This window comes from Pseudophryne corroboree, chromosome 4 (assembly GCF_028390025.1).
Source record: "Pseudophryne corroboree isolate aPseCor3 chromosome 4, aPseCor3.hap2, whole genome shotgun sequence".
Lineage (NCBI taxonomy): Eukaryota > Metazoa > Chordata > Amphibia > Anura > Myobatrachidae > Pseudophryne > Pseudophryne corroboree.
Genome location: NC_086447.1, coordinates 149589087 through 149601351, shown reverse-complemented (window position 1 = coordinate 149601351; position 12265 = coordinate 149589087). Strand labels below are relative to the sequence as shown.

General features: G+C 44.1%; 2 pseudogenes; one reads left to right on the top strand and one right to left on the bottom strand.

Annotated features, from left to right (window-relative positions):
• Positions 1–8293: 8293 nt before the first annotated feature.
• Positions 8294–8412, bottom strand: LOC134912581 (5S ribosomal RNA; annotated as a pseudogene).
• Positions 8413–10844: 2432 nt separating this feature from the next.
• On the top strand, positions 10845–10963 carry LOC134912580 (5S ribosomal RNA; annotated as a pseudogene).
• Positions 10964–12265: the final 1302 nt, after the last annotated feature.

Genomic DNA, 12265 nt, shown 5'->3' with positions numbered 1-12265 from the left:
GCAGCAGGATACACTCATATAGAGGGAGCAGGCAGGCAGCCAGGGACGGCACTCCCCTCTGCACAGGATTCTTATAAAGGCAACCGGGACACTGGGATAAGCGGAGGGAAACTCCTCCAATTCCAAACGCGATGTGTGTTGGGGCCCCTGGACGGCCGCCGCTGTCACCCCTCCCTTATTCCGGCCATGTGTGTGTGTATGTGTGTGGGAGGGGGGGGGGGGGGATAATTTGTATAAATGGCACTTCTGTGGGCATTATATGTAACCAACGCTACTACAAGGGCTATTATGTGTATAAGCGGCGCTACTACAGGGGCTAATGTGTGTATAAGCGCCACTAGTACTGGGGCTATTGTGTGTATCAGTGGCGCTACTACAGGGGCTGTAATGTGTATAAGCGGTGAAACTACAGTGGCTAGTATGTATATAAGCGGTGCTACTACAGGGGCTATTATGTGTATAAGCTGTGCTACTACAGGGGCTATTATGTGTGTAATGTCCACCCACAAACAAACATATGACACTTACGGTGCCGAAAACTTGAACTAAATTGTGGGGTGCTAGTGTGAATCAGGTTCGGGTGATCAGAGCGGCAGACCTGCTTTACCTCTCAGACACAATGACAACACAAACATAATATAGTATCCAACTCCATTTTATTATCCTAACAAAATTTACAAGTGGCAGGTAAACAGGAAACTGGCGCACAATTGAAGCAGGCTGGTTATGGCTTCTAAATAACAGTCTCAAGTAACCAGCGTTAGCAATACAGGTAGCAGGTAAGCAAGTAACTGGTGCACAATTGAAGCAGGCTGGTTATGGCTTCTAAATAATAGTCTCAGGTAACCAGCGTCAGCAATACAGGTAGCAGGTAAGCAGGAACTTGTGCACGATTAAAGCAGGCTGGTTATGGCTATTAAACGACAGTCTCAGGTAACCAGCGTTAGCAATACAAGTAGCAGGTAAGCAGGTAACTTGTGCACAATTAAAGCAGGCTGGTTATGGCTACTAAACAACAGTCTCAGGTAACCAGCGTCAGCAATACAGGTAGCAGGTAAGCAGGAACTTGTGCACGATTAAAGCAGGCTGGTTATGGCTATTAAACGACAGTCTCAGGTAACCAGCGTTAGCAATACAAGTAGCAGGTCAGCAGGTAAATTGTGCACAATTAAAGCAGGCTGGTTATTGCTACTAAATAACAGTCTCAGGTAACCAGCGTCAGCAATACAGGTAACAGGTAAGTAGAAACTGGTGCACAATTAAAGCAGGCTGGTTATGGCTACTAAACGACAGTCTCAAGTAACCAGCGTCGGTAATACAGGTAGCAGGTAAGCAGGAACTTGTGCACAAATAAAGCAGGCTGGTTATGGCTTCTAAATAACAGTCTCAGGTAACCAGCGTCGGCAATACAGGTAGCAGGTACTTGTGCACAAATAAAGCAGGCTGGTTATGGCTTCTAAATAACAGTCTCAGGTAACCAGCGTCAGCAATGCAGGTAGCAGGTAAGCAGGAACTTGTGCACAAATAAGCAGGCTGGTTATGGCTTCTAAATAACAGTCTCAGGTAACCAGCGTAGGCAATACAGGTAGCAGGTAAGCAGGAACTTGTGCACAAATAAAGCAGGCTGGTTATGGCTTCTAAATAACAGTCTCAGGTAACCAGCGTTAGCACTACAAGTAGCAGGTAAGCAGGAACTTGTGCACAAATAAAGCAGGCTGGTTATGGCTTCCAAATAACAGTCTCAGGTAACCAGCGTCAGCAATGCAGGTAGCAGGTAAGCAGGAACTTGTGCACAAATAAAGCAGGCTGGTTATGGCTTCTAAATAACAGTCTCGGGTAACCAGCGTTAGCACTACAAGTAGCAGGTAAGCAGGTACTTTGTGCACAATTAGAGCAGGCTGGTTATGGCTTCTAAATAACAGTCTCAGGTAACCAGCGTTGGCAATGCAGGTGGCGGGTAAACAGGAACTTGTGATTGAAGCAGGCTGGTTACGGCTTCTAAATAATAGTCTCAGGTAACCAGCGTCAGCAATTCATTAACATTAGCTTTCACACTGCTGGGCGGAGCTTGCATAAAAAGAACTATCAGTACCAGCATTCCTTAATAGCGGACAAATGCATTAACATTAGCTTTCACACTGCTGGGCGGAGCTTGCATAAAAAAGAACTATCAGGACCAGCATTCCTTAATAGCAGATAAATGCATTAACATTAGCTTTCACACTGCTGGGCGGAGCTTGCATAAAAAGAACTATCAGTACCAGCATTCCTTAATAGCGGACAAATGCATTAACATTAGCTTTCACACTGCTGGGCGGAGCTTGCATTAAAAGAACTATCAGTACCAGCATTCCTTAATAGCGGATAAATGCATTAACATTAGCTTTCACACCGCTGGGCGGAGCTTGCATAAAAAGAACTATCAGTACCAGCATTCCTTAATAGCGGATAAATGCATTAACATTAATTTTCACACGGCTGGGCGGAGCTTGCATAAAAAAGAACTATCAGTACCAGCATTCCCTAATAGCAGATAAATGCATTAACATTAGCTTTCACACTGCTGGGCGGAGCTTGCATAAAAAAGAACTATCAGTACCAGCATTCCTTAATAGCGGATAAATGCATTAACATTAGCTTTCACACTGCTGGGCGGAGCTTGCATAAAAAGAACTATCAGTACCAGCATGCCTTAATAGCAGATAAATGCATTAACATTAACTTTCACACGGCTGGGCGGAGCTTGCATAAAAAAGAACTATCAGTACCAGCATTCCTTAATAGCAGATAAATGCATTAACATTAGCTTTCACACTGCTGGGCGGAGCTTGCATAAAAAAGAACTATCAGTACCAGCATTCCTTAATAGCGGATAAATGCATTAACATTAGCTTTCACACTGCTGGGCGGAGCTTGCATAAAAAGAACTATCAGTACCAGCATTCCTTAATAGCAGACAAATGCATTAACATTAGCTTTCACACTGCTGGGCGGAGCTTGCATAAAAAGAACTATCAGTACCAGCATTCCTTAATAGCAGATAAATGCATTAACATTAGCTTTCATACTGCTGGGCGGAGCTTGCATAAAAAGAACTATCAGTACCAGCATTCCTTAATAGCAGATAAATGCATTAACATTAGCTTTCACACTGCTGGGCGGAGCTTGCATAAAAAGAACTATCAGTACCAGCATTCCTTAATAGCAGATAAATGCATTAACATTAGCTTTCACACTGCTGGGCGGAGCTTGCATAAAAAGAACTATCAGTACCAGCATTCCTTAATAGCAGACAAATGCATTAACATTAGCTTTCACGCTGCTGGGCGGAGCTTGCATAAAAAGAACTATCAGTACCAGCATTCCTTAATAGCAGATAAATGCATTAACATTAGCTTTCACACTGCTTGGCGGAACTTGCAATAAAAGAACTATCAGTACCAGCATTCCTTAATAGCAGATAAATGCATTAACATTAGCTTTCACACTGCTGGGCGGAGCTTGCATAAAAAGAACTATCAGTACCAGCATTCCTTAATAGCAGATAAATGCATTAACATTAGCTTTCACACTGCTGGGCGGAGCTTGCATAAAAAGAACTATCAGTACCAGCATTCCTTAATAGCAGATAAATGCATTAACATTAGCTTTCACACTGCTGGGCGGAGCTTGCATAAAAAGAACTATCAGTACCAGCATTCCTTAATAGCAGATAAATGCATTAACATTAGCTTTCACACTGCTGGGCGGAACTTGCATTAAAAGAACTATCAGTACCAGCATTCCTTAATAGCAGATAAATACATTCACAAATATATAAGGGCAGTCTACCCCCTTTTACAACATTCCAAAACAAATATGCGGGGCACAGCACTAGTGGGGAGCCTCTTCCCCTGGAATACAATATATTGCCCCCAGATTACAGAGTCTTTGCAGCAGAAGGGGTTAAGCCGGGCACATACAAATGAGGGGAGCGCAACCCCTAATTATCTAAACTTTGCGGGGGTACTATCATGAGGGGAGCACACCCCTTTTATTACATAAGATGTTCCCAATTGCAGAGTTTATGCAACGGAAGGGGTTAAATATCGGACACAGGGGATCTTAGGGGTGTCTACACCCTTTTTTAAATACTATGTCCCCTATTAGCAGAGTTTTTGCAGCGGAGGGCACAACAGGGGCAGAGTTTCTGGCAGCGGAAGGGTTGTTTGCAAGTTCTCACCCATCGCTGCGGCGCTTCTGCCACCTCCGATCCTCCGCATCTTCAGCGTGGCTGTCTGGAGTCTCCCTCCTCAGTCTCCGGTCCGGTCTACTCCTCTTCAGCTGCCGCCGCGCCGTCTCCGGGTCTTCACTCCTCTTGTGCAGTAGACTCCGGTCCGCGCCGTCATCTCTACGCTGGGGTCTTCTCGGGTCCTCGCCGTACTCCAGCCGCCAGGGGTCCTCGCTGGGGTCTTCTTCCCGGGGTCGTCCTTCGCGGTGCCTGCGCGCTTCTCATCTGCCGCTCCTTGGAATCCAGGGGACGGATGTCATCACTGCTCTGCTGGACGGGCTGCGGTTCCTCCGGCCCAGCGCTCCAGTCTCTCAGCAGCGGCGGCTCTTCTCCGCACTCCATCCCCGCTGGCACTGACGCGGCCAGCTCTTTTCCTCAGGCAGGGTCTCCGGCATTCTTCTCGCACTGGTGCTCCGGTCGCTGGTTCTCCCCTCGGCTTCTTCTCTGCGCAGACGGTCCTCACACACTGGCAGGCGGCTCCTGGGGCTACATGGCGACACCTTCCCCAGGTAATCTTCCCATTCCTCCAGCGCTCCTCTGGCAGCGATCCTCCCTGCGCTGCATACTCCAGTCTTCAGGCTCTGGACACTACATGGCTCCACTTCCCCAGGTACATATTCCCATTCCTCCAGGTCTCCTCTGGCAGCGATCCTCCCAGCGCTGCATACTCCAGTCTTCAGGCTCTGGACACTACATGGCTCCACTTCCCCAGGTACATATTCCCATTCCTCCAGGGGCTCTCTCTCCTGTGCTGTGAGGCTTCTTTTAAGGGTCCTGGTGCTCCTCCACCTCCCCTCTCCTCTATGATGACTGGCTCCCGGGGCCCCAGCAACAGACTACCCCCTGGTCACTCTGCCCTACAACCCAGGGGACCCAATCAGCTGGGGACATGTTTCCCAGACTTTTTATGTTGCTGGGTAAGAAGTGACAGGACCAGAGAATTGGCGGCAAAATCCCTGTCCGAAGCTGACAGGGTCACATAAAGTTCAGCCCACAATCTACTCTGGGACTTGTAGTTCCACAATGTAAACAAAAAAAAAAATCACAAGGGGATCTCCATGGTGCAATAGCTTCAGGGTATTACATGTGTATAAGCGGTGCTACTACAGAGGCTATTATGTGTATAAGCAGTGCTACTACAGAGGCTATTATGCATATAAGTGGTGCTACTACTACAGGGGCTATTATGTGTATAAGCAGTGCTACTACAGAGGCTATTATGCATATAAGTGGTGCTACTACTACAGGGGCTATTATGTGTATAAGCAGTGCTACTACAGAGGCTATTATGCATATAAGTGGTGCTACTACTACAGGGGCTATTATGTGTATAAGCAGTGCTACTACAGGGGCTATTTGTGTATAAACAGCACTTCTATGCGCGGGGTAATGTGAATAAGATTGTGCTACTGTGTGGCGTAATTTGAAATGGGAGTACTATTGTTTAGCACCACCCCTTCCTTGTGAGACCACACCCCTTTTTTGCAGCACGCTGTTCCTTTGTAAACTATGGGAGGGCGCAAATTTATAGTTTGCAGGGGGGCACCGAACACCCTAGCACCGGCACTGAATTTGACCCTTGGTTTCAGGAAGTAGGGTGTCTATAAAGCTCTCCCACATATCAAAAAACTTCTCAGTTTTAGATTCCTTGTCCAGAACCACCTCATCCCAGTGCATTCTGAAAATATAATAAAATGTAACCTTAAAGACCAACAAAGCAGGCACAATTGAATGGTTCCACATTTGAAAGATGGCCTTGCAGGTTGTTGCACCCACCACCATCAGCAATTGTCTATCCCCTGGGGTAATAAGAGGATATGCAGGGGTAATTCCAAAGACAGCCCAGTCAGGTGCACGTGGCAGAGAAATTATCAGGGAAGCCTCTGCATTCTGTATGTCTTAACATGTATCAAAAACTAATCAAGGGGCATTGCCAAACACAATGGTATAAGTCCACCAACAGTTATACGTAGATGTCTGACCAATGACAAAACCCCTTTGAGATGATAAGTCCTGTGCAGAATATGTAAACACATTTTGGTATACATTGCAGAAGTTAATGGGTCTCCTTGATTGTACATTTTTGGAGACTTCACTTAATGGGGGTCTTTCCGAGTTGATCGCTCGCTGCCGATTTTCGCAGCGCAGCAATCAGGTGAAAAAACTGCATTTCTGTGCATGCGCATGCCCCGCAATGCGCACGCGGGACGTACGGGTACAAAGCTCTTTGTGTTTGTGCTCAGGTTCTAGGGAAGTTTTCCTTCGCACTGGCGGCCGCAAGAAGATTGACAGGAAGGGGGCGTTACTGGGTGTCAACTGTTTTCAGGAAGTGTTTGCAAAAATGCAGGCGTGGCTGGGCGTTCGCTGGGCGGGTGAATGACGTCAAATCCGGACAGGAATAGGCTGAAGTGATCGCAAGCGCTGAGTAAGTTCAGAGCTACTCTGAAACTGCACAAACTGTTTTCGTAGAGCTCGGCTGCACATGCGTTTGCACTTCTGCTAAGCTAAAATACACTCCCCAGTGGGCGGAGGCATAGCGTTTGCACGGCTGCTCAAACTAGCTAGCGAGCGATCAACTCGGAATGACCCCCAATGTCAGCAGCAAAGTTTCTTATTTATTTTATGAGAAAAATAGGCTGGTGTAGCATGATCTCAGTATAAGTGCCTTTCTCTGTTGATTTCTTACAGTAAGTGAGCAAAATTATGCAAATGAAACGAATCAGTGCACAGTGTTGTGCTACAGTTTATAGCCAGGTATTAAATATATGTCTCACGTGAGCAGGGTCCTCTCTCCTTTTGTTTTCTCACAGTAATTATGTAATTTGTAGGTTGCAATTACAGTATGTCATTATGTATATGAACTGTGCATTTTGGTCACTTTGCATAGGTTATTATTTAGTTATAATGTTATTTTTTCCACCTAATGGGGCTGAGGCTGATATGAAGATACAATGGCATTTATCTAATGAATTTTGCATTGCACCTGAGCCAAGAGTAAGCAGGAGAAGGTGATGCAGAGTCATACTCTACTGAGGGCCTAATTCAGACCTGGTCGCACGCAGGCTATTTTTTGCACTGCTGTGACCAGGTAATCGCCCCCACAGGGGAGGGTGTTAGGGCTTTGCAGGGATGCAAACGCTTGTGTAGAGAGCTGCACAAACAAACGTTTGTGTAGTCTCTGCACAGCTCCGGATTAATCACCTGCTGCGACAATCCGGGATGTTGATGACGTCAGGAACCCTCCCAGAAAACGGCCTCACACACCTGCATTTCTCCGGACTCTCCTAGAAAACGGTGAGTTGCCGCCCACGAACGTCTTCTGCCTGCCAATCTTCTTGCGATCGCCACTGCGATCGCTTTCTTCATTCGTTTTGTCGCTGCCCAGCGCCAGCCAGCTATACGCTTGCGCATCGCGACCCATGTACATGCGCAATACAGACCCGATCGAACCGCTGCAAAAAACTGCAGCATGCAAAACGGATCTGAATGAGGCCCATAGTTCAAGTGTAATTGGTTAAAATGGGTATATTGGGTAATCTTGTGACTACAAAGAGAAAAAGTATGACACTAGTTTGGGCGCACTCTTATTATTGTTTTCTTTTAAATTATGAACATATGAGAAATAATGACAACTTAGGCTTGTACTCTACACCTCATTAGAAAACTAAAGAATAAATATATACTGCACGTATCATCTGTATGACAATGGTATCAGGGAGGAACATCTATGAATGTATACAAGATAATGTGTGGAATGTTCAGATCCTTAATTATGCCTGGATAATTGCATAATGGAGGATGGCTACATCACAAGCAACCTCCGTCTGCCAAGGATCTGTACAAACTTGGTTTGTATTAATGCAACCCTGGATGGGGTAGGGTTAGTGAATGAGAGAGCCCACACACTTTATATGATGATATTTGGTAGTTATCCACTGTCTTAAATTGGTGAACTTATTGGAAAAATAGTTGGAGTCAGTAAAGTAGTGATACTGCTGTTGGCGTTCTTGCCCTAGGTAGATCTTCCTACTTCACCGGGTATTCCCTAGTAGTCACCCGTCTAGGTACTGACCCAGCCCACCTCCGTTTAGCTTCCAAGATCGGACGAGATTGGGCGTGAACGGAGGGGTATGGTCGTAGAGAGAAAAAATGTCCTACCTCGCCAATGAGAGTGCACCGAAATGGAAGAATGGGTTCCTTCAAAGAAGGAGAAATTTTGTAGGAAAAAGACGTGAATCTGCTGTCCCCGTTAGACTGACGGGACGTGTCCCGTGGTGGACTAGTCCGCCTGAATCGTGGATGAGAGTTCACAGAAGGAAGAAAGGCAAGAATGAAGAAAAGGAATTACACAGTTATATAAGACTCCTATATAGACGTTTTTCAAATTCTTACAGTCCCCTGTTAGCTTTTAGTTGGATATGCGTCTTGGTTGAATAGTATCATAGCGATGATACAATAAAGAAGAAAAGCATAAGGTGCCGAAAAATAAACAAAAATACTGAGTATTTACTTGTGACAGTGGAAAAATTTTGAATTTATTTTGAGCAGTGGTAGGCATACAGTTTTAACCTAGAAAATAACTGTATTTTTGTGTGTTAGAGAAGTAAAAATACCCACAGATTGATTGAGTATACACTCCTATACGAAGGTGTTGTAGATAGTGTTCCTGCTTGGAATACCTGCTGGTCTTGCAGAAAATAAGTAAATTGTTCACACAGAGTCGTTAGTATATCAATGCCTATGTAAGGCTTTTTGAGAAAAAAGATTTTTTTGTGTTTTGAAGAAAAAGTCTGATTGTGTGCCTGCTGGAACAGCAGGAAGACAGATTGTTAAAGGATGCACCTCTTAGCGGGGTCAGACATAGGAGGTGCCCCTTGGACAACACACCTGTTACAAGGAATAGGATATGCACTATTACAATGACAAATGTGTAAAATTTACCCTAAGCGAATATCAGGGTATTGCAGGTACCGTTCCTGCTAACCAATAATAATTGAAGCAAAAAAGATGGTTAAGGAATATATATGGTTGAGGAATATATATCACATATCCAGATGTCAGACATAAGAGGTGCCCCTTGGAAGACACACCTATTGTAAGAGATAGGATATCCACTGTTTCAATGGCAGATATGTGATATCTAATATTTTCTTGATCTCGTGTAGGGCAAAAAAAAAATTTTTTTTTTTTTGCCAATCAATTATTGCAAGAATATATATTTCCTACAACAAGTGTGCCTTTCAAGGGGGCACCTCCTATGTCTTACATGTGAATATGTGATATGTGATATCAGCAGGAACAATATCTGCAACACCCCACCTTAGGTGTGTTTATTTATTTATAACAAATTGTCTTCCTGCTGTTCTAGCAGGCACATAATTAGACCTGTTTTAAAACACAGGATTTTTCTAACAAGCAGGAATACTATCCAAAGTACCTTCCCATAGGTGTTTATATCCAAATAAGTCTGTATGTGTATTAATGACAATTGTATTTTCTGGATTTTCAAGGGGCAACTTCTATGTTTGACATTAGTAATGGATGATATTTAATGTTCTCGTTATTTAGCTTAGGGTAAATATTGCATATCTGCCATTGAAACAGTGGATATCCTATCTCTTACAATAGGTGTGTCTTCCAAGGGGCACCTCTTATGTCTGACATCTGGATATGTGATATATATTCCTCAACCATATATATTCCTTAACCATCTTTTTTGCTTCAATTATTATTGGTTAGCAGGAACGGTACCTGCAATACCCTGATATTCGCTTAGGGTAAATTTTACACATTTGTCATTGTAATAGTGCATATCCTATTCCTTGTAACAGGTGTGTTGTCCAAGGGGCACCTCCTATGTCTGACCCCGCTAAGAGGTGCATCCTTTAACAATCTGTCTTCCTGCTGTTCCAGCAGGCACACAATCAGACTTTTTCTTCAAAACACAAAAAAATCTTTTTTCTCAAAAAGCCTTACATAGGCATTGATATACTAACGACTCTGTGTGAACAATTTACTTATTTTCTGCAAGACCAGCAGGTATTCCAAGCAGGAACACTATCTACAACACCTTCGTATAGGAGTGTATACTCAATCAATCTGTGGGTATTTTTACTTCTCTAACACACAAAAATACAGTTATTTTCTAGGTTAAAACTGTATGCCTACCACTGCTCAAAATAAATTCAAAATTTTTCCACTGTCACAAGTAAATACTCAGTATTTTTGTTTATTTTTCGGCACCTTATGCTTTTCTTCTTTATTGTATCATCGCTATGATACTATTCAACCAAGACGCATATCCAACTAAAAGCTAACAGGGGACTGTAAGAATTTGAAAAACGTCTATATAGGAGTCTTATATAACTGTGTAATTCCTTTTCTTCATTCTTGCCTTTCTTCCTTCTGTGAACTCTCATCCACGATTCAGGCGGACTAGTCCACCACGGGACACGTCCCGTCAGTCTAACGGGGACAGCAGATTCACGTCTTTTTCCTACAAAATTTCTCCTTCTTTGAAGGAACCCATTCTTCCATTTCGGTGCACTCTCATTGGCGAGGTAGGACATTTTCTCTCTACGACCATACCCCTCCGTTCACGCCCAATCTCGTCCGATCTTGGAAGCTAAACGGAGGTGGGCTGGGTCAGTACCTAGACGGGTGACTACTAGGGAATACCCGGTGAAGTAGGAAGATCTACCTAGGGCAAGAACGCCAACAGCAGTATCACTACTTTACTGACTCCAACTATTTTTCCAATAAGTTCACCAATTTAAGACAGTGGATAACTACCAAATATCATCATATAAAGTGTGTGGGCTCTCTCATTCACTAACCCTACCCCATCCAGGGTTGCATTAATACAAACCAAGTTTGTACAGATCCTTGGCAGACGGAGGTTGCTTGTGATGTAGCCATCCTCCATTATGCAATTATCCAGGCATAATTAAGGATCTGAACATTCCACACATTATCTTGTATACATTCATAGATGTTCCTCCCTGATACCATTGTCATACAGATGATACGTGCAGTATATATTTATTCTTTAGTTTTCTAATGAGGTGTAGAGTACAAGCCTAAGTTGTCATTATTTCTCATATGTTCATAATTTAAAAGAAAACAATAATAAGAGTGCGCCCAAACTAGTGTCATACTTTTTCTCTTTGTAGTCACATATATACTTCGTTTTTATGACCCTGGGCGCACCGCCATACGGACAGATAGGGATTTCCAATATATGATCGTCCATCTCTGGCTCTTACTTAATTCTTTGTATTTTTGAATCTAGTTCGGTGCAAGATCAACAACCTGTGTTCTTTTCATATTGGGTAATCTTACCTGGGCTGCAACTAGGGGTACACAAGCTGTGCTGTTGTCCAGGGCACATGGTCCAAGGTTCGCCACCATTGCTGCCCATTGCACCTGCATATTTCTTGCAGGGTACACGGTATGGCATCCTGCAGCCAGTAGCATTGCTGCAGAGCTGCCCTGAGGATCCAAGGGACACTCCATGCAGACACCCTGCAGCCTGAGAAGCTGTCTGCAGCATTCTTTGGATGCTCTGGACTGTGCTGTACTTCCCTAGAGTTACTGACCCCACCCCTTACTTGTGACATGACGACATCACGGGTTTAGAATCGGGGCTGGCACACGGTGGCATAGAGCCCTGTTTAGCATATGGTACTCACTTATGCAAAATTCAGTGAGGGCTTATCAAGTGAACTGCTGTACAGACCTGGACAAAAGCATACATGCACCTGTTTCTAGAGTACATTTTACAAGAAATATAGGGGAGGCGCAGGTGCTCACTGATGATGATGATGACAACAACTGGGTCAATGTATACATTTTTGTTTGTGCATACATTGTAGGAACATGAGTGTACAATTTCCATTCAACTCATCATCAGATCCAATGTGCAGAAAGGCACCCCATTCTATGACACTGTTAGAGGACACTTCATGGCTAAGGATATGTATAAGATCACTAGTA